Source organism: Astatotilapia calliptera, chromosome 15 (assembly GCF_900246225.1).
Source record: "Astatotilapia calliptera chromosome 15, fAstCal1.2, whole genome shotgun sequence".
Lineage (NCBI taxonomy): Eukaryota > Metazoa > Chordata > Actinopteri > Cichliformes > Cichlidae > Astatotilapia > Astatotilapia calliptera.
In genome coordinates this window covers 29,537,584-29,561,608 of record NC_039316.1, presented here as the reverse complement: position 1 = coordinate 29,561,608, position 24,025 = coordinate 29,537,584, and the positions used below count along the sequence as shown (strand labels likewise).

Genomic DNA, 24,025 nt, shown 5'->3' with positions numbered 1-24,025 from the left:
AACGCTCCATATTCCTTGACCGAAAACACCGTCTCAGTGTGGACGGAAGGCCAAAACAGAGAGAAAAAGATGCGTTTTCAAAGGAAAATGTATTAGTGTGGACATGTCCTCCCTCTCTCTCCACACTGTTGCCTCCAGTGAAAGTCCTGACACCCCTCCCCCAACTATCACTTTCACTCACAACCAGGTTCAGAGGCAAATAAGGCCCACTTTGCACCAGAAAGAGGAAACCAGCGGCTGAACAACAGCAGCACGTTTAAGCTTGATAAGCTGTTGTTAGAATGTATTTAATATTACTTTCTACTCGAGGATCTTTTTCTACGTAGCTGACGGCTGGTAACTGAGCAGGGGCGGATCTAGCAAAGTTTAGCCAGGGGGGCCGATAGGGCATTAACAGGGAAAAGGGGGCACAAAGACATACTTTTCTTTCTTATTCTCATTTAAAATGTCTAATAAATAAAAGCTTTTAATAAATAATTATCTGACACCCAAAGTTTTAATTTGATGTAAAATGAATAGAAGTCAATTACTGTATATAGTGACTATTAAGTCTAATATATATACCCTAGTAAGCTATAGTACTTTTTCCTTTGGGAAGGTACCATCTGTGCAGTCTGCAATTTTGTTGAAGAAAGATGTTGAATCTATTTAATATTTCTTGAAAAAAAATTGATTTCTGTGCATTTTTTTTTCACACTGCATCAAATTAAGGTTGATTACGTCGATTAAGCATCATGAGGTGGAGCGTGAGGGGTGGTTCCCTATTTTTTATTTATTTATTTTTGTTGCTGGGAGTTGGAACCCTATTAGTTAGGTTGCTTAATATTTACGCTAAGTACTCTTTAAAATACCAGAATAGGGAGGATGGTGTAGGTTTAAGTTTATTAGATTGATCAGTATTGCTGAACTATGAAATATTTTTTTTTGCATACAGGTATAACAGAATAGCTTTAGTGTAGTTCTTGTTTTAAACTTGAGTATGAACTTATACAAAATGCAGCAAGATATTTTAAAAAAAAACAGTTTTGTTGATTAAAAAACACTATATCGGATTCATATCGGTATCGGCAGATATCCAAATTTATGATATCGGTATCGGTATCGGACATAAAAAAGTGGTATCGTGCCATCTTTACATTCAACACCATCAGGCCAACCCTCCTGGGTGATAAACTAAGAGAGATGCAGGTGGATGCTTCTCTGGTGTCCTGGATTGTTGATTACCTGACAGGAAGACAACAATATGTACGTCTTCCACAGTGTGTGTCTGACAAGATAATCAGCAACATAGGGGCACCACAAGGGACCGTCCTCCCCCCCTTCCCTCTTCCCCCTCTACACCACAGACTTCAACCACTGCACAGAGACCTGCCATTTTCAGAAGTTTGCTATTGACTCTGGGGTGGTTGGACGCATGAGCAAGGGGTGATGAGTCAGAGTACCGAGCTGTGGTTGACTCCTTTGTCACGTGGTGCAAGCAGAATCATCTGCAGCTCAACGTGGCAAAGACCATGGAATTGATTGTGGATTTTAGGAAGACCAGGAAAACCTTGACCCCTGTTTCAATCCAGAGGATCAATGTGGACATTGTGGAGAACTATAAATACCTCGGAGTACACAAAAAAACCACCAAAAACACCACTGCACTTTACAGGAAAGGCCAGAGCCGTCTCTATTTTCTGAAGCAGCTGAGGTCCATCAACATCTGTTGGACAATGTTCAGGATTTTCTATGAGTCTGTTGTGGCCAGTGCATGCTGGGGCAGCAGGTTGAGGGTCGCAGATGCCAACAGACTAAATAAACTGATCCGCAAGGCCAGTAATGTTGTGGGGATGGAGCTGGACTCCCTTAGGGTGGTGTCGGAGAGGAGGATGTTGTCCAAGATAAAGACAATGTTGGATAATACCTCCCACCCACTCCATGACTTGCTGGCAAGCCACAGGAGTACATTCAGTGAGAGACTGAGATTACCAAAAAGCAACACTGAAGGACACACAGGATAAATAAGCATGTTTACAAATGTTTTTGTGTGTTCGAGATCTCACTTCAGTCCAGGAGAAGAGGCTTGAGGTGAGGAGTGGACACAAGAGCAGGGAGAGAGCAGTTTTGGAGGAGGAGAACGACATGATGAAAATGTACAAATGTTAAATGGTCATATATGAAAGAGCTATTTGTGATTTTTTAATTTAAAGATGTTTACTATGTACAGTGGCTTGCAAAAGTATTCGGCCCCCTTGAACTTTTCCACATTTTGTCACATTACAGCCACAAACATAAATCAATTTTATTGGAATTCCACGTGAAAGACCAACACAAAGTGGTGTACACGTGAGAAGTGGAATGAAAATCATACATGATTCCAAATATTTTTTACAAATAAATAACTAAAAAGTGGGGTGTGCGTAATTATTCAGCCCCTGAGTCAATACTTTGTAGAACCACCTTTTGCTGCAATTACAGCTGCCAGTCTTTTAGGGTCTGTTTCTACCAGCTTTGCACATCTAGCGACTGAAATTCTTGCAAAACAGCTCCAGCTCAGTCAGATTAGATGGACAGCGTTTGTGAACAGCAGTTGTCAGATCTCAAATCTAATTTTTCATGATTTGTTGAATTAACCCTCTGAGGTCTGAAATACAACTGCCCATTTTTGACTCCTTTTTACATTTGTATTTTACCCTCAAATTGTTTCATTTTATTTTTTTCCCCTTGCCTTGTTTAGTATCATTCTTTTCAGCTCAACTGAATTTAGTTGTTTTTTGCTCATGACAGTGCAGATTTCTGACATTTTGTGTAATTTAAGCATGTAACAATGTGATTGTTTTCTAACAAAAAACAGTGTGAAACTTCAGTTAGACTTGTGTTTGTAAAGCAACCACCCCATGTTGTGTAGCTTTCTGGATTTTATACTTATTGGGCTACATATTTATTATACAGGCTATACAGTACATAAAATCAAAACGCATTGGCTACAGACAATAATTAAGTTATAGACTATAAGATAAGATAAGATAAGATAAGATAAGATAAGATAAGATAAGATAAGATAGAACTTTATTAATCCCTCGGGTGGGTTCCTCTGGGAAATTCGATTTCCAAAAAAGCACAGCACCGACAGAAGTTACAGAGTTACAGAATATTATATATATATATATATATACACACACACACACATATATATAAATACAGAGACAATATAAATAAAATATACGAAGGGGATAAATAGAATAAATAGGAATAAAAAATAAAAATACAAGTGAATTGCACATTTCAAGTATTGAGGTCTATTGCACTGTTGACTATTTACAAAAAGTATTGCACAAAAGGTATTGCACAGTGAGGTGAAGAGGCACTACAGCTTAGTTGTTCCCCCCCCCCCCTTTGTCCTCCTGTTTCCCCTCCCTCTCCCCTCCAGAGAGGAGTTAAACAGTCTGATGGCGTGTGGGACAAAGGAGTTTTTAAGTCTGTTAGTTCTTGTCTTTGGGAGAAGCAACCTGTCACTGAACAGACTCTTCTGGTTGTTAATGGCCGTATGCAGAGGATGCCTGGCATTGTCCATAATGTCCATCAGTTTCTTTAATGTCCTTTTCTCTGCCACTGTCACCAGAGTGTCCAGCTTCATGCCGACCACAGAGCTAGCCCTCCTGATCAGTTTCTCCAGCCTGGATGAGTCCTTCTTTGCTGTGCTGCTCCCCCAGCACACCACAGCATAGAAAAGTACTCCAGCAACCACCGACTGGTAAAACATCCTCAGGAGCTTCCTGCAGATGTTAAAAGACCTCAGCCTCCTGAGGAAGTACAGTCGGCTTTGTGCTTTTTTATACAGGTGCTCTGTGTTGCATGACCAGTCCAGTTTATTGTCCACCCACAGCCCGAGGTACTTGTACTTGTTGACCACCTCCACCTCCTCTATCTGAACCGGCAGTGGACCTGCTCTAGACCTCCCGAAGTCCACAACCAGTTCCTTAGTCTTTGAGGTGTTGAGTTGCAGGTGGTTTGTGTGACTCCATGCGACAAAGTTCCTCACCAGACTTCTGTACTCCTCTTCCTGATCATCCCAGATACACCCCATGATGGCTGTGTCGTCTGCAAACTTCTGAATGTGGCATAATTCAGAGTTGTAGCAGAAGTCAGAGGTGTACAGGGTGAAGAGAAGAGGGGACAGCACAGTTCCCTGTGGTGCTCCTGTGCTGCTGACCACAGTGTCAGACGTGATGTCCTTCAGCCTGACGTACTGTGGTCTGTCGGTGAGGTAGTCGGAGATCCAAGCGACCAGGCAGGGGTCCACCTCCATCCTGTTCAGTTTTTCCTGAAGCATACAGGGCCGGATGGTATTAAAGGCACTGGAAAAGTCAAGAAACAGGATCCTGACCGTGCCTTTTCCCCCATCCAGGTGTGAGTGGGCTCTATGCAGGAGGTACAGGATGGCATCCTCCACTCCGACACCCGCCTTGTATGCAAACTGTAGTGGGTCCTGGGCATGTTGTACCTGTGGTCGGAGGAGGTTGAGGAAGAGCCGCTCTAGAGTCTTCATAAGATGTGACGTCAGTGCCACCGGTCGGAAGTCATTCAGCTCATTGGGCCGGTTCTTTTTGGGGACCGGGACGATGCAGGATGTCTTCCATAGGGCAGGCACTCTCCCCAGTCGCAGACTGAGGTTGAAGACTCGTTGTAGCGGCTCCCCAAGTTCAGCAGCACACGCCTTTAGCATCCTAGGACACACCTTGTCTGGGCCTGCTGCCTTTCTGGGGCGAAGCTTCCTCAGTTGTCTCCTGACCTGATCCACTGTGACACTGGGAGATGTTTGGGAGGAGGGGAGGGGGGGAGATGTCTTGCTGCTGAGAGAGGGATTGGAGGAGGGGGGTGTCATGGTGTCAGGAAGGGGGGGAAGCGAGGGAGGTAGGAGAGTGGGGATTGGACTCTGTAGTGAAGGTGAGGGTGAGGGTGGGGGGTTGTGGGCTGGTCAAACCTGTTGAAGAAGTTGTTGAGTTCGTTTGCCTTCTCCACAGTCCCCCCCACTGTGCTTTTCTTGGTGTTGTGGCCTGTGATGGTTTTCACACCATTCCAGACCTCCCTCATATTGTTCCTCTCCAACTTCTGCTCCACCTTCCTCCTGTAGGTGTCCTTTGCTTCCCTCAGGCAGCGTTTCACCTCCCGCTGTGCTGCTTTCATCTCCTCCTTCACTTTGCTCCTGAAAGCCTTCTTCTTCATGTTGAGGACAGCTTTGACTTCCTGTGTTACCCACGGTTTGTTATTAGGATAACACTGTACCGTCTTAGCAGGGGCGACCATGTCCACACAAAAGTTGAGGTAGTCTGTAAGACAGTGTGTCGCCCCCTCTATGTCCTCACCATATATATTTATATGAAAAACGTGTACTTACTGCAATTGACTCATTTTAACCATATTTAACCACCTGCATATGTGTTTGAAAAAAAAGGCTTTGATTTTGCCCCCCCATTTGATTTCTTTGCCACCCTCATGCCACCCTAAGAAAATTTCTCTAGATCCGCCCCTGAGTGGGTGGGAGGTATTATCCAACATTGTCTTTATCTTGGACAACATCCTCCTCTTTTGCAAGCCACTGTGTGTGGTGGTAATGTCCTTCTTGGCCACTGTGTTCAAGATGGTGAGGCAACATGACGAATTCTGGTGCACGCTCCTTATTTTCAAAATAATAATTCAAACTTTTGGAGAATGGATCAATTTGGTGGAAGATGTGATTAAACACTAACGAATATATTCATGAGGACAGTTTTCCTTTTTTCCTATTAAACAACTTCAAAAAAATTACTTGCCGCACTTTTAAATGAATCACACAAGTGTAATTTACTAAGATTAAAAGCAGGCAATTTACTCCTTTTCTCAGAATTGTTTAAAAGTTCATGATAATCACTGTAGATAATACTCACAAATGTCAGTCCTGTAAGCCTATAGGTAGCTATTGGTTCTTCACCCTGAATGCTTAGAGCTGAGCCTCACATTTTAGTTATTCAGTACATATTTAAACTATTTTTATATACATATACAATGCAATCCAAACTCATATTTATTGCATTTTTCACAGCCTTAACAGCAGCAAGGCGGGCTATTAAAGACATATTGAGCTGAGTGCAACTATTGTCTTCTCACAATATGAGAACAGTTAATGAAGTCTTTGGTGGAACCCACTTTAATCACACTCCAAGCTGCTGCTCAGTTAAGTTTTTACGACTCTCAGAGCAGAAGAAACAAGAGGCTCCTTTTGCTGATGTCAGATGGAACTGATGTTAAAAGTAAGTCAGAGCTCATTCTCTGTATTCCAAAAAAAGGTGCGATTATCGTTCCTTTCAGACCAGCGAATATACGCTTATTTTAAATTCTTAAGACTGAAATCTACTGATCACACTCTAACATCCAACCACATGAGCAATTACCATTATTTTATCCTTGTTTAAGATATGGCAGCATCATTCATCCTCCAAAGAAACCCTGATGGAAACTAAACTAGCAGTTCATTAGGAGTCTGCTGTTTATTTGACGCAGCGCAGAACATGCCTTGTCTGTTATGTTGTACGCAAAACACATATTTAGCTTATCTGTGAGCAAACATGGGGCTGATCAAAGAAAGGCGCCACCACAACATCATTTGGCAAGTCAGACATAACACTGTGCATCCCCACCCTGATGTGGGGAACGTCACGCAGTGGAACATATGTATACATTTGTTTAAAAGACAATGACAAAGGGACTCCAGTGCCAAACAGATCATTTTAAAACATGAAAATAGCCTAACACTAACAGACGAGACCCAGGACTTAGAAGTCAGCTGTGGATTTTGTGGTGTTTCTCTAGCTCTGTCACTGGAGACACAGATGGGAGGGGTTAATGTAAATATTGCGTGTCCTGAATACACATATGGGAGCAGCAAACTGTAAACACACATACATGTAACGCCATCATTTTTAACTGTTCAACAAACAATAAACAACAGATCATGTGCAGTGCTGGATCTGATGATGTCTAAAAAGTAACTGGACAAGTTAAATAACCGAAAATAAAATGTTAATTTATAGTACATGGTTGAAAACCCTTTGGTGCCAATGACAGCCTTGAACTCAAAGAAGTCTTGAACTCAAGGACATCACCAGATCCTGCGTTTCCTCCTTTTTAATGCACTGCCAGGCCTTTACTGCAGAAGCTTTCAGTTGCTGTTTGTTTGTGGGCCTTTGAGTTCGAAGTTTAGTGAACAACTGAAATCCACTCTCAGTTGGGTTACAATCAGCTGACTGACTTGGTCATTCAAGAATATTCCACTTTTTTGCTTTAATAAACTCCTAGCATGCTTTGGCTGTATGCTTTTGGTCATTGTCCAGCTGCATTATGAAATGCCGCCCAATCAGTTTGACTGCATTTGGCTGTATTTGACCAGACAGTGTGTTTCTGAACACCTCAGAATTCGTTCTGTAAAGCCATCACAGTGCCTTTACAGATTATGTGGTATGCTTTGGATCATGAGCTGTTCCACGCCTTCTCCATACTTTTTTGTTGCCATCATCCTGGTGTTGATCCCTGTTTCATTTGTCCAAAAAATGTTTTTCCTCAACTCTGCTGGCTTTCTTAGATCCTTAGATGTTTCCTTCTTCTTTTTTTTTTTTTAGCAAGTTCAATCTAGCCTTTCTATTCTCAAGTTTTATGAGTGGCTTGCACATTGCAGTGAACCCTGTGTCAATCCTTACTTTAATGCAGTTCTCTTTATGGTACACTTGGATATCAATATGCCTACCTCCTGGAAAGTGTTGTTCACTTGGTTGGCTGCTGTTAAGGGGTTTCGCTTCACCATGGAAATGATTCTGCGATCATCCACAAGTGTTGTCTTCAATGAACATAAGTTCAGTAGTGCTTTCTTTCTTTCTCAGAGAATGTAACAAACTGTAGCAATTTCTGAGATGTATTTTTTCTTGTTTTCACAGCTTAAGTATGCCTTTTTTCACCTGCATGGAGAGCTCCTTTGACTGCATGTGGTCTGTTTACAGCAAAATCTTCAAACACCACACCTCACATAAAACTCCAGGCCTTGCTTAATTGATAATGGCTATACAAAGCAATTGCCCATACCGGCCCATGAAATGCCATTAAATTGTGTCCAATTACTTTTGGTCATGTTAAGGAGCTGAAACACCTAAATCCTTCATCCAATGTCAGTGATGTAAGCTGAAAGTCTACACATTATGTCCATCTACATTATATAAATGCATTGTGCAATAAATGCACAGTGTCAATGTCCAAATATATATGGGCCTAGCTGTATGTACTGCTTGTGTTTTTCTATCACTGGAGAGAGACAGCAAAGTAAAACCTGATCTTGCTGAACTCCATTACAGAAAATGGCAGAAAATAAATCAGGCACAGAGTGCCTAAAGTGACTAAGGGAACAAAAACACAGTGATCATGGTAAGGTATATAATTAAAGTACAACACATCACACACTCTTTCTGTCTCGTACTGCTGTGGTACTCTTAGTAGTCAAAATCTGAAACTGAATCAAAAAACTTCAATGTGCACTCTGCAGCATTTAAGAAATACTTTAATAAAATAATTTAATCCCCAATGTATTAATGTCTTGGAGTATAAAACATACAAAATATTTCTCATCTTTGAAGAACCATTTGAATTTCCTCTCTAATCCAAAATGGTTGACGAGTTACAGTAATGGGAAGCACACATGGTAAAATCTACACCGCATTCCAAATGATTATGCAAATTGTGTTTAAGTGTCATAAAGATTAAATAAGTTGTTTTTCAATTAAACCCATGGATGGAATTGTGTCTCAGGGCTCTTTGGATGACTGAAATCAATGCCGGACACCTATGATCATTAGTTTGCCAGGTGAGCCCATCCATCCATCCATCCATCCATTCGCTTCCGCTTATCCTTTTCAGGGTCGCGGGGGGTGCTGGAGCCTATCCCAGCTGTCATAGGGCGAAAGGCGGGGTACACCCTGGACAGGTCGCCAGTCTGTCGCAGGGCTAACACATAGGGACAGACAACCATTCACACTCACATTCACTCGCACATTCACACCTAGTGGCAATTTGGATTATCCAATTAACCTATCCCCACAGGTGAGCCCAATTACAGGAAAAACTACTAAAGAAGGATATTCCACATTATTAAGCAGACCATCATTTTCAAGTAATATAGGAAGGAAATAGGATCTCTCTGCTGCTGAAAAGCATGAAATAGTTGAATGCCTTGGACATGTAATGAAAAACTTAGCTATTTCATGAAAACTTAAGCGTGATCACCATAATGTTAAGAGATTTGTGGCTGAGTCAGAGCACACACAGGTTTGTGCAGATAAAGGCACAATGATGAAGGTTTCTGCCAGAGAAATACATCAGACAGCAGCTGCTAAAAGGCCATTACAAAGCAGCAAACAGATATTTGAAGCTGCTGGTACCTCTGGAGCCCTGCGAACATCAAGGTGTAGGATCCTCCAGAGACTTGCAGTTGTGCATAAACCTTCTATTTGGCCATCCCTAACCAAGGCTACGTCCACACGTACCCGGGTATTTTTGAAAACGCAGATTTTTCTATGCGTTTGCACCTTTCGTCCACACATAAACAGCGTTTTTGGTCACTGAAAACGGAGATTTTTTAAAACTCCGGCCAGGGTGGATATTTTTGAAAACTCCATTTTTGCATTTACGTGTGGACAAGAAAAACTGAGAAAACGCAGCGTCAAAGGTGTGCGCATTTTTTGACGTCACAGTGTGCGCCACGTTATTGTTTCGGTGAAATGAATTTCTACAATACTGTTACTGTTAATTGTACTCTCTGCAGTGTTTAAATGCTTACATATACACACACAGTTACTGTCCCTCCACACATAGGACTGGGTTCTGCTTCTATGCCCCAGCTTTGTTTACTTTTTCCCACCGAGGCTTCTAGCTGGTCGGCCCTTTTAGGGTCCCCGAAGGTGTGAAAATGACCTCTGCAAAGTATGTGTAGTTTCTGACTGACCACTTTCTTCCATGGTAGAAAGAGAAGAACTGTGCCTTCTGGAACACAACCATCTTCATGCAAGACAATGCACCATGTCATGCTACAAGGAATACCTGTGCATCATTGGCTGCTATCGGCATAAAAGAAGAGAAAATCATGGTGTGGTGCCCATTTTTCCCTGACTTCAATCCTATTGAGAACCTTTGGAGCATCCTCAAGCAAAAAAAATATGAGAGTGGGAGGCAGTTCACATCCAAACAGCAACTCTGGGAGGCTATTCTGACATCCTGCAAAGACATTCAAGCAGAAACTTTCAAGTTCCATGGATATGAGAATTGTAAAACTGCTATCAAATAAGGGGTCCTATGTTAATATGTAACTTGACCTGTTAAGATGTTTTTGATTGAAATAGCTTTTGATTTCAGTAAAATTGATCTACTAATGCTGCAAATTCTACAAATAACCATTTTGAGTTCTTTATAACCTAAAAAACCTTTGAAACTCTGTTTGTGTAATATTTTGGAGCAGTGCATTTTAAGTTTTTTATTTTTGAAAGAGATACTGTTTTCATTGGTAGTTTTGTTCAGTAACATTTGAATTATAATCTATTGGTTGATGAATCAAAAATTATACCGACTGTCATTTGAATCGACTGCTTAGGAAAATCAGAGGAAAATATCATTTGCATAATAATTTGCAACACAGTGTAGGTAGAGCTGATTTTTCTGTCTGTGCTCAGACAGCAGTACCTTGTGAATGCTTTACTGTGATACACTGAATATCCCTATAAAGCATATTTCTCTGCTTTCTAAATCTGTTTGAAATCTGTTTCTTGCACAAACTGTAATGAAGTTATGATGGGGTTTTTTTGTATGTCCCATCCGGCACTGTAGCAATCAGAGTTATTGTCTGAAGGCCAAGAAAAATGCCCAACAGATTTATACGGCGTTTGCTATACTGGTCCACTTGATTGTCATATTTTATTTGACATTAATTATTATTATTATCATTATTGTTATTATTGTCTGTGAAGGTTCTCAGTCATCCAGGTCATCGTAGTCAAAGGAGCTTGCAAAGAAAAGCGTCTGGACTTCTTTAAGTTGCTTGAAGACGTTTCACCTCTCATCCGAGAAGCTTCTTCAGTTCTAAGGTCAAATGGTGGACTCTCCATGTTTGCAACAGTAAGCAGATGAGAATGGGTAAGTGTGCATGTTTTCAGGTTCCTTCCTTCCTTCTTCTTGTTCCAACTTTTTCAAGGTTTGGTGTTGGCACAATAAAGACACAAACAAAGATGTCATATTCAATCCACTTGCTACTTTGCAAACTAATTTAGCCTTGTGGTATGGATGACTTCATCATCCAACTTAAATCTTTATAAAGCTGTAAAAACATGGATACAGTTGCTGTGTCAACATACAAGTGGCACATGTACGCACTCACTTCATGACAGCCCTGAGCGATGGATGCATAGAAAAACACTGTGACAAGCTAGATAGTAATATAGTTACTGATTACAATAAAAGTCTATCAGGATTATATAAGAGTGCAGACAGCTGAATGGTGTTTTGTCTCTAGAAAAAGCTGTAGTCTAAAAGACCAGGGTTTAGGAAAATGTTGCAAAAGTGTAATAGGATTCTGCTTTGAAGGATTACAATCACACCATAAACCATGGGATTTTGGTTAGGAGCCTTCCGATGCAGAAAGCAGCCACGCTATCAGACATAGGATGCTCCAAACAATTCTTCTGAGCTAAACAAATTCAGTAGTGAATTTAGCAGTGGATGCTGAGGTGAATGAGTGGTCAGAGACGTGGTGAATTTGATGAGAGCATTTTGGTATTTTTGCAGCTTAATACTATGTTTGAAATGAAACTGCAGACTTTAAAGCAATCTTATTTTGGATTTGCTGGATTACCATAAAAACCAGAGCACATGCCACTTCACCATTTTACTGAGAAAATTAGGCATTTCTTTATTTCACTTGCTCCACCTCTCCTGGGTGATACTTGCTGACTTCAGACTAGCAGCTGAATTACACATGTGTATATTGCTAATAAAATTCGAGCAAAACCAAAGCAGTGGTTTCAAAATATTGTCAATGAAAACTAGTCCTATTTACTACTTCTCCCTATCGCTAACAGCTGCAGTTAGCCTCTTCCTTCTGCTGTGAATTACATTAAATGTGTTTTGTCCACATACTCGAAACCAATGGCCTGAGAGTTGTAAGAAGGTCCAAGTAATTATAGGGTTGGACAAGGAGGGTTGGACAAGTTCACCTAACCAGTGGTCATTACAGTCCAAAGCCCCCTGTTTGATGCATGGGAGCGCAGCAAACCCTTCATGACTGACCAGCTATTATAAACCTACAATAGAAAGAAGCCAAATAATCCATCAAATCATCTGAACCAAGTTTCAAAGACTCACATGCTGGGAAAAGGTGTGACAGTACATAAAGTTTTTGGTTTAGCAAAGGAAGCTAAAAGCAAAACTGAAACCCTCTTTTGTTTTGCTATTTTTTAGAAAATGAAAATATGCTAAAGTAGCTACAGCAACAGGTTATAACTCTTCTTGTATCAGTTGGTGTATTCAGTTCAGTATCAGGCACTTAAATGCCTAATGCTGTGAATAAGAAAAGTGCCTGAGCTGGTTAACAGACACAGACTCATGTGCTGGGTCAGACACCATAATATACTTGCAAGTTTTGGCCATGTCCACACTAATACAATTTTGTTTGAAAACACATCTTTTCCCCTCTGTTTTGGCCTTCCGTCCACACTGAGATGGCGCTTTCGGTCAAGGAAAACACAGCGTTTTGAAAACGCTCTCCAAAGCGGATACAGTCGCAGTGTGGACCGTGAACACGGAGCCTTTTCGAAAACAATAGTGTATTTTAGTCATGTGTTGCAGTCATGTGACCAGTTAAACTAAGATTATGGAGGGCATTATACAGCAATTGTTTTGTTTGCTCTCAATTTTGACAGCCCTATTAAAGATTAATATCAGTTTGTACATGCTGTAGACAGCTTTTCCTCAAAATCTTTAATTCTCACTCGCTTTTGCAACTTTGTACTTTTATGTTACTTGCAGCAACAACTCCACCTCATTGTTAGTCCATTTAATGTCCGCAATGTTTCAAAGAGCCGTTAAGTAAATAAACGGCAGACAGTTTCACCCACGCACAATACAGGAATGCAGCGTTTTCGATTGTTTCAGTGTGGATGAACAACTTTTTGGAAACGCTTGGAAAGGATAGTGTGGACGCGGAGCGTTTTTAAGCGAAAACGCCTATTTCAAATTTATCTGGATTAGTGTAGATGGAGCCTTTGTCTTAGCACGGCTGGCAAAAAAATGCCTTCCTTTAGTCCTGATCCCCCCAATCTTGCCCGTTTAAGATTTGTTCTGTTCCTTTTTTTTAAAAAATTATTATAATTATGTATTTATTTTATTTTCATGTTTTAAAACGAATTGTTCTGTTCCTACATATATCCACAAAAGTTTTTGACCTTGAACTATTCACAGCACTCTGTAAATCACACCATTCAGTGTTAGTGTCAACACACCCACGGCTACAAAGCTGTAAATGCAGTCGCTTTTGGGAACACAAAGCCCCCGTTTTGGTAAGAGCAGCAATCTTCAGACTGTGTTTACACGTCTCAGCACAGTTTAAAGAGTGCAGTCCAAGAGCTTTGTTTCATTCCTCCACAGCCTCGCTGTGTTCTTTCTTAAGCACCCCTGTAAACAACACATACTTCATTTTGTGAATGGTTTAGCTGACTGCAGCCAAAAGCTACAGAGGAAACATGGACCTATTATTTATTATTACATTTCACAGTGCTGATAAAAAAAGATGCAAATCTGACACTGTACAATTAAATGTAGATGTTGCCTTTTCTGTGATGATGGACCATAAATAAAAGAAAAACCCTACTCAGCTAATTTTACATTCTGTATATTTTCTCTGAGGCTACAAGTTAAAACTTATTTAAGCTACTTTAATGGATATAATGGCTTTTACGTTTTCAAATTTATACCCACTTCCACTATCTGTGGTGAAAATCAAACCAAAGATATTTACTGTTCGTGAGATAAATGCTATTCGTGACTCGCTGCTTATTCATTTCTGCTGAGGGACGCTCGGTTTCTTTGGATTGGAGGAGGAAAAAAGCTTCTAAACTTCCTTACACATTCTTCCCACCGGCTAAGAATGGTTCTCCCAGCCCAACACCTAAAATAAAACCTAAACCGACAAAAACAACAACAGACCTGAGCGGAGAGCAGCCCAGCGAGGGAAATCCACACAGATCCCAGTATATTTAGGACACAGGCCACCAGCACTGATAAGCATGGGTAATGGTTTAAAATACCATAAAGACATCTTAAAGCACATACTTTATGCCAAGAACCGAGCTTACTGGTTATATTTAAAAAAGCATAGAGAAGGTGAAGGGTTTGTATTTTTATATTTACAGAGCATTCTATTTTGCTTGGCTTTTATTCAAACATAATTCATGGTTTCTGTTTGATTTACACGCAACATGCCTGCCAGTACTTTTCTATTAAATGCTGAGGACTGTGCATTTCTTTTTCAATCAGACTGACTTAATAACTGTTTAAAACACAGGCCCTATTATGGCTAATAGCTAAGGACTTGTTTGCATGGATACAGGCGCTGCGGCACAGAAAAACTCTTTCAAAGTTTGACGTAATTTCCCCCGAAGCAGCTGCCAGGTAACTGCTCCCAAACCTAAAACCCTGCTGAACTAAGCCTATGTGGTCTAGATTTGCACATCAAGGCGTGGATGTCAACCTAATCGCGACCATGTCACTGGTGACTGGTGTATGTATGACTGTCTGTCTTCTGATCATAAAGCTCTCTCAGTGGCATAAACATTTTTGAGTTCTGAGCGCCATTTAATTCCAGAAAAAGGCTGTAAAGAATGTCACCTCAGATGTAATCAACAAGAAGAGCATGTTATGAAGGAGTTTGCCAGTAAACAACAAAACTTTCAAATGACTCCACCTTTCAACAAGACACTGAATCCAATATTTTTTCTCTTCCACAGCGACTCATAATCAGTGAAATACAGCATTTGACTCGGATGTTTGCAGGAGCAGACAGTTGCTATTGCTCTGTCCATTTTTGTGCTTGTGCTTTGTAATTGTGTGTTTGCTAAACACTAGCACTTCTTCCAAAAAAAGAAAAAAAAACATGCATAATAGTGAAGGAGCTGTTTAAGACACTGGGTTTGGCCTCTAACACCTTTTCTCACCGCTGTCACCATCTCCACAGTGAGTTAGCAGCAGGACCAAGTCTGCAGTGCTTCCCAGAGACACTGGACAACCAGTACAATGACTGTAAACAGGAAAGAGCTGTGCTGTCTACCTCTTATGCACCAGGCAAAAATAGTGAGAGAGTCCAAGTAGCATAGCTTTCTGTTTAGAAGAAACCACTATGTATTAATAGACCTCTCTGCATTGAATCATATCTGTTATTAACCTCTGTCTCTCTTCCACAGCATGTCTTTTATCCTGTCTTCCTTCTCTCACCTCAACCAGTCATGGCAGATGGCCGCCCCTCCCTGAGCCTGGTTCTGCCGGAGGTTTCTTCCTGTTAAAAGGGAGTTTTTCCTTTCCACTGTCGCCAATGTGCTTGCCAAAGGGGGTCATATGATTATTGGGTTTTTCTCTTTGTGTATTATTGTAGGGTCTACCTTAAAGCGCCTTGAGGCAACTGTTGTTGTGATTTGGCGCTGTATAAATAAAACTGAATTGAATTGAATTGAGAAGAAGAAGGTAAACGCTGTATGGAAGGACTGAGGACTTGAAACGGGCAAACAGCCTCTTGTTTTGCAGCACCTTTCACTGTAAAACCCCAAAACCATGATAGAAGTGATTTGGCCACCAACACAAATACAAAGACAAATGTGCCATGGAGCTTTGAAATGATCTGCTGTAGAACCTAACTTATTTAACTCCAAAATAATAACTATTAATTCTTATTGAAGCAGTAAGGGTTAGTTAGTTTCTTACACATTGCCTTTGCTCTTGGCTTCAGTTAAATAAAGACTGACACTGTGTATTGTCATGTTGCATAGTGAGGTTGTATTTGCCTAATAGATTGTTTTTTATGTTCTGATGCAAGGAATCTTAGAATTTAGACAATTTCAGAGTGTACTTTCACCCTGGCTGTACACATTAAAGCTACTTTTGGCTGCTACTTTGCCAAAACGAGTCACCACAGCGGGAAGCTCCTCGTGTTTGATCTCATATATTATTCTTTCACCTCCAAACTGAGCAATGACAATGAGCTTTATGATTTAGATGATTTAGTTTGGTCCTGTTACACAGGGTGTCACAGCCTGCAAAATACAATACACAGTTCAAAGATGGGTGTGGTCTGATCCACGCCAGTGTGTATATGTGAATATGGGTTTCACTAGGTTTACATTCATAGTTTAGTTTATTCATAAAATTCATGTAATCACATTCAGTACACAGGATTTTTTTGGGGGGGTGAACTACTGCTTTTGTTGATTTTAGTTTCCAACCTACACAAGACAAAACATGATATAATGTATCAAAGACCAAGACGTGCGCGTGAGTAAAGTATTAAGGTTCTTCTTCAGTCGCAGGGATAGGCAGATTGCAACAGCAGCATGAAAACCTGCTTATTATGAGCTGGAGTTAGAGGTAAGGCTTTGGTACAAATAAAAAGGGCTGGTCATTAAAGCACTCACTCAGCCTTGATTAAGATAATTAGATTTAAAGTAACCCATTACCTGCTCCTGAAATAAATCCTAAAATGAGAGCAAAATCTGATTTGGTAACCATGGACTTCTGTGTTTCTGACTTTAATTTTTCTTTCTCATGAGACCAACCTCTCCATAATTTCATAATGACTCGGGCAAGATTTTGTCAGGATGAAAAAAAAAGGCAAAGAAAATCCAGAAGGATGCAGTGAGGGCTTTAGTTGCTATTCTGAATTACAGTTAGCCTCAGGTTGGTCAAGCCTGCAACCATGATTTTTGTCTTTGGATCCCTGTAATTGCAGCCAAGACTCAGCCAGGAGGTCCAGCTTTAGTCTTTCCAATCATAAAGCTCTAAGTGCCTCTTAGTGGCCTATTTGGTTTATTAAAACGTTAAATCTTAGCCACCGTCACTTCCCATCTCAAACACTCTATCTTTAGCTCTTGCTTTCCACTCTTCCTTGTTTCCTTAGGCACATCAACCTGCAATTATTTTCCTCTTTCTGTCAGGCTGCAGGGCTCAGGACAATATGGAGACAAAAAAAACCCCCAAAAACAAAACCAAACAAACAATGTGTAAAGGAAAAGATAGGAAGATGAGAAAATCTGCATTATATATCACAAATGACAAGAGAATGACTTGGGTCTTAGATGAGGAGGCTACTAAAACGCTGATATAAATATCAGTGACATTTCTTTTTAGATGTTCTCATGTGGCTGGGGTGCACCTAGTCGGTAGCTGTGTATTATTTTGTGGTATTTGCTGAGAGTGGTCTGAAAGGGAATAAATTAGGAAGAGACTGCTGGGGTGAGTCTAATTTTAAAATGATCTAAAGATAACTTCTTGACACCAGACACCAGAGGACACTTTCAGAGGTCTTACAGAGTCCATGCCTCTGTGAGTATTTGGCTACAAATGGAGCCCAAACATTGGTTTGGGGTCAACAGATTAACAAAGAGCTAGCCTGACTAACTTACTAACATCACATGGGTGTGGATGGCAGCTAAGAAAAAAGTCCACTGCATAAATTTAATTAATTTAAAAAATTTATTTAATTTGGGGTCATCTCTAAAAATCCCTGCGTATGTGCACACAGGATCAGGGAGTTTTCTGGATCCTGGTTGTAGTCCTCTTGCAGTCTGAGTTTTACTAAGAGCAAAAGATTAAAGACATTTGCAATCGAATGCAATCTTGAAACTGTCATTTCATATGATTTAAGTGATGGTTTTTGATGGTCTTTTCATTTCATTCATAAAGTTTTCTGGCACAGAAAATCTTCAGAATCATATTACTTTAATAATCCCTAAGGAAATTATGTAAGTCTTGTAGGTCTTGTCTTGTTGCCCCCAGAAGACGGATGAAATGCTTGTAGGAAGCTCTGGAAAAACCTCAGTAACGCTTTGTTTTCTTTTTTGACTTCTTCTGACTGCAGCAGGTCAAGGCTGGCTGTGTGATGATGTCACAGTTTGCATGCACCAATAACAACAGCATCCAGTCAGCAGGTGATAGGTTCCCAGATTGGAACACATTATCACACAGAGGTTGATAGTGCCTCATGTTTAATTTCTAGGTAATCAAACATAACTAAGGGCAACCAGATTTTTCCCAAACACAAAGAGGTTGCGACCCTACTTTCACTCTAGTGCAGCGGTCCCCAACCCCCGGGCCTCGGACCGGTACTGGTCCGTGAGTCGTTTGGTACTGGGCCGCGAGAGTTGAGGCTCAGGTATGAAATGTATGGTTTTCAGAGTTTTTATCGGTTTTCAGCGTTATTTTGTTATCGTTTTTATCGTTAACTCGGTTTTCCTGGGTCTTTTCACATGTATTATGAATAAATCTTCTTTTTTTTGGTACTGGTACTAGTTTTATTTTGTTGTATTTATCCGCGACACCTTAAAGGCCGGTCCGTGAAAATATTGTTGGGCATAAACTGGTCCGTGGCGCAAAAAAGGTTGGGGACCGTGTGACTGAGCCATTATGGCATTATGGGTATTTTAAATTACCTGGACGCAGTTACTAAAAAATTCAAATATTTTTACCCCTGCCTATTGGCCAGAGACAATGACACTGAGCTATCAGATTTTGTTGGCACCAAAATTCATACATTTTGGTTGTTTTTGTTCTTAACGTTGTATCCCATGTACATTTACTTGTTTTGTGTAGTTTTGCCGAGTGCATTTATGTGTGCGTTACTAGTTTATGCAAATACCACTGACTGTCCTTTTTTTTTTTTTTTTTTTTTTACATCCAACAGTTACAGACACACCGAGACACACCACACTGGACTTTCTGTCCGAAGATACAAATTACAATTCAGTAGTCATTTAACAACACATCCAATTTTTGAATTGGATTTGGATTTTAATTTGCCGGTTTGATACTGTCCAATATACTGTTTATTCCTGGGCTAAATCTGGGGGAAAATGCATTCAACTATAGAAAAACACACAATGGGATTTTAAAAAAGACAACACAAACTGGAAAAAGGACAACAAAAGGTGTGAGCGTTCCTCTGCCAGCTGAGGTGCAGAGTACATTTTTTCAGAATCACAGAAAACACAAATGTGACTTAATCATAAACATGTTTCAAGTTAATGTGGAAAACAGAGGCTGAGTATAGTGGGGGGACAAACTCTGTTAGAGTTAATTAAAGCCATTGAAGAAGAATTAAGTCATGTCTGGAATGAAGCGGCAGTGTGTTAATGTTTGGAGGGGCAAAACAACGTTTACAGCAGACCCTTCCCACAAGTGCAACCCAGCCTGCCATCACAAGGTGTCTGAAAACACTGAAGACTAATTCTTATCGAGCTCATCTCCCCTCCTAATTACATGTTTTTGCTTTATGACTGCTTTTTGCCATACACAGCACAAACTCGCCCAAATACAGGCTGTGAATCTAAGTAGCCGTTTACAATAAACCTCACAGCGGCCAGATTTAGATAGGGAGGCATTAATTCTGACACACCAAAATGGAAAAAAGTAATCCAATTGAAATAAAAAAGGAGCCATGCCTCACTGCGGTCACTGCCACTTTCATGGTGAGATGCAATGGCGTATCTGCAGCTTAGAAACTTGTTAAATGTCGACTCCACCTCCCACGCTACTCTGTCATTTCATTCGAAGAGTTTACCGAAGATGCCCATGGCTCACTGAATGCTCATCTGTGGCTGGCAGGGTAAATGATACGGTGAAAGCGGAGGAAAGGCTTTTCTAAAACCACAGATATATTACACAGTCCCAGGCCAGTCACGATTCTTATGTACAGCAGATGTAAGCTGATGAAGATCAGGAAGTTAACACAGTTTAAGCTGCAGAAAGCATTACTTGGATAAGTCATGAGTCAGAGTTGTACTGGTTGTCAACCTCAACCATGTCAGGCTATCATCAGGATTACTTCACAACCACTTTTAGATACAATTCATGATGTTTATTGATAATACAATTATTTATTCTTATTTCATTAATTTGATTTTGTTAATTTCATTGATTTCTTTTTTTTTTTGCTTACTGAATTTTGCATTTATTCTACTTGACATGTGTAAAAAAATGTCATGTGAGGCAGAAAGAGAAACAGAAAAACCAATTTAAAAAAAAACTACTCACTGAATGTATAAATATCACATGGGCTGCGAGTGGAGCCTAATGAGACTCAATCTTACCAGGAAGGGTGGAGCCAGAGTTAACCATGGCCACGGTCTTGACCTTTGGTTAAGCTACAAAACCAGTGGTGACACCCATTAGAGCATCTCCCACAGTTAAAGATGGAATTAGTCCGAATAGTTCTCTGTGAACATCAAATAGTATTTTTGCTTTAAATGCCCATCCCCAATCTCAGTATGGCAACTCCTAGATAAATTACAACTGCTTGCTTGGCTTCAAGCTATTAACTTGTAGCCAAACCAAAGCTTGTTCTAGCCAACTGATGTCATATGAGAACCTACTGGCCACAGCTACAAGTGTGATAAAAGATAGATGGTCCACTCAGTCATCTAAATGGTAAATGGACTGATTCTTATATAGCGCTTTTCTACTCTCCCAGAGTACTCAAAGAGCTCTATACAACACGCCACATTCACCCAGTCACACCCATTCTCACAAGCACTACCTCTATACTGAGTACTTTCTAACTACACTCACACACATTCATACTTCGATGGATGCATCGGAGAGCAACTTGGGGTTAGTATCTTGCCCAAGGATACTTGGCATGCAGACTGGAGGAGCTTGGGATTGAACCTCCAACCTTCCGATCAGTAGGTGACCTGCTCTACCTCCTGAGCTACAGCCACCCATCTAACAAGTATTGTTTGAAAGTTCTGTACTTTTTCAAACAAATTCCAGGAGCACAGTCGCATATGATTCTTCACATTTAAGTAACAAAAGAGCATGAAACAGAGGGATAAATGTGACTGAAAGTAAATGATCTGCATGTCAGTGAGGATCATAGGACAATTACAAAAAACAAGCAGTCCACATGCATGGGTCACGAATGGAAACGCCTGTAACACTGTAACATTAAAGTATTACAGTGATGGCCTTTAGTACATTTAATGGGACAGGAGTCAGAAAATGATAACTCCTTCCACCTGGGAAGTTCGTCCAGTGGCTGCAGCATCAATTCCGTCTGGTTGGACTTTTTGTAAAGAATGTTAAACCTTCCTCCTTCCTTAAGAATTTAATACCAAATGCTCCATTTCACTACACCTTTACTTGCCTGGTCACACCAAAGTACAGATGAGAGAAAAAAAGAAGTTAGTCAGAAAAAAAAACAGTGTTTGCTAAGCTCTTGGTCATCTTTTAGTTAAATTGCCATTCTACAACAACCATGTTACTGGAGCAGGAATTTTTGAGTTTCTTGACCCAATCATTGGCAATTTAACAGACAGCGGACTGACTCTGACTTCTGGCCATTTTATCACCATTTAGATGCACGAAACTTGCTGACTTGATGACTGCAAGTGAACACCAATCTGGTCCCCATTGTTGAAGGAACCAAAAGCATTGAAATCACAAGTTCACTGCACATGGTTGCAATAATTTTGTTTGCACCACAACCTCTGGTCACTGTTTTGCCTTACTATGACTTCAGCATAAGCATTGTGGAAGTGAAGAGTCCAATTGCTACAACTGCTACAGTCTTGAATGGCACATGTTTTCTTATTCAAGCTTCCATTTCATAACACTTTCAGAGGGTAGCAGGTCTAGACTGCTGGCAGGGGAGTTTGGCATTGTCCTGCTATTTTAACTTGGTGCTGATAATAAGCGGGTTTGATTATTAGCACACACCACTTCTTGTCAATCCATCTTAAATAAACTTGGCTCTAATTCATTGTTCAGTGGTTTCTGGAGTGGTCCTGTGCCCGTGTTGTGATTTCCAGAATGATGTAGTGCTGTCTAAAGACCCAAAGATCACAACTCCCTACAACCTACTCTAACCCTGAAGCAATGTATAAACATCCCCCACTTTAAAAAGCACAAAAAATATGTTTTTTCAAGGTACAGTACAGGAAGGAAAAAGGGCCTTGACCACGTTTTCTTCAAACATGTTGACAATAAAGACTTATATAATCATCACCATCATGCAGTATTGGTTTTCAGCCCTATCTGTTGCATAAAGGGATTGTTTTCTATTATGTATTGTAAATGCTAAAATCCCAGAATTCTCTTAAAATCTACTACTCTATGAAACTATTTGCCCAAAAAGTGTTTCATTCTCATCTTTACTTCTGAGGGATTCAGTTTCTCTGGGATGCTCTTTTTTTTTCTCCTAATTACTGTTTATTTTTTTGCTTGATATTAGATAACTGTCCTAGTCTATTATTGTGTGGTTTCTTCCCATATTACTAACATGCCAATTTGTTTGTTGTGATTTATTATCAGCCAGACTCATATTTGCTTTAAATGACAAATTTATTTAAGACGGAGTGATTTATCTAAGTCTGGGATGGTACGTGTTAACGGCCGCTCATAGATCCTACCTGCCGGATCTTCTTTTCATTGATATCGCTGTTATGACTGATGAAGCCGAGCTGGTGAGTTTCTGTGTTAACCAAGTAACGTGTTAAAGCTAAAAATATGACTATTACTAAACTGTACTGTCATTAATAGTGTTGCTTTGTTAATGTTGTATGGTTGTTTTATTTTGTGTCTTTCAGTTGATTACCTGGCATCTGTAAAGGCACGGTTACTGTACTGGTGTTAGTTTATGGTTGTGGAATAAACTTATAAAAGGCAGCAATCAGATGTCCGAGCCTGAGTACGACACAGTTTCATCAGTTAAAACACACCCTTACGGTGGGAGTTTGCTAAATTAAAGGTAGTTAACTTAGTAAAAACCGTACAATTATTGCTGCCTCTTTCACAACTTTTTAAAAATGTGTTGCAGACAGCAAAGTGATCATTTATTTTGAAAGAAGGTTTTAATATGTTTTTATTATTTTTGTCTAAACATTGATCTTAAATGACTGTTGTTAAACATTAAAACTAAAGCAGAATGCCTTTTTCAGATATGTAGCTTTAGATCATTGTCCAATTACACAATTTAGGTTTTTTTTCTCTGTAACACAGACTGCCATTAAAAAAAAAAACAAAAACAAAAAATCCCACACTAACAATAACTTCACTCCAGCTATCCTCCAGCTGCACTGGTAGAGCAGCACCCAGCTCCCTGAGCCTGAAGCGCAAACAGGAGGCTTCTCACAGGACGAAGCAGGTGAGCGTCTTAGAAAAAAACCTCACTTCTGCCTCCTGGTGTTTCAAAGCTGCACTGTGGATCTCAGCCTCAAAAACCACAGACTGGTTTGCAAAAATTACACAGACAATATACAGACATAAACATGCCAGCATCATGACATGTTTTTACTCTGAGAAATATAAACCTGAACACAAATGAAAGGTCAGACTGCTGAGTTTGGAAATGCGTTTAGAAGAATACACAGTCTGCTGAAAATTACACATGAGAAAGGGAAAGTTTCCAGCACCCATTAAAAGATGGGTGCAAATTCACATTTAACCCAATGTGACTGAAAATAGCTGTCTGCTCCGTATAGCACACCACAGCCTGACCAGTACAGAGCCTTCCGACTGGAGGAAAATATTGTCAGACTTGCAGTCTTTACTTTTCCAGAAAAAACATCCCGTCACAACCCACTTAGTCAATAACTTGATGTTTTTAGACTTTAAGAAAACACCTATGTTTGTGCAATTAAAAATGCTAAACAGGGACACTAACGCAGACATCTGTCACAAGAGTGCCAGTCAAAAGAGCTGTTAAAGGTGTTATGTTCACAGATCA

At 40.2% G+C, this 24,025-nt stretch overlaps 1 protein-coding gene and 1 long non-coding RNA gene across 2 annotated transcripts in view; one reads left to right on the top strand and one right to left on the bottom strand.

The window, feature by feature from the left end:
* nt5dc1 (5'-nucleotidase domain containing 1) overlaps window positions 1-24,025 on the bottom strand; it is a 76,801-nt gene that overhangs the window by 40,339 nt on the left and 12,437 nt on the right. The window lies entirely within an intron of this gene.
* On the top strand, window positions 20,999-22,965 carry LOC113037178 (uncharacterized). The gene is made up of 2 exons (XR_003274597.1): window positions 20,999-22,763; window positions 22,887-22,965. It is a non-coding gene; the product is annotated as an uncharacterized LOC113037178 (long non-coding RNA).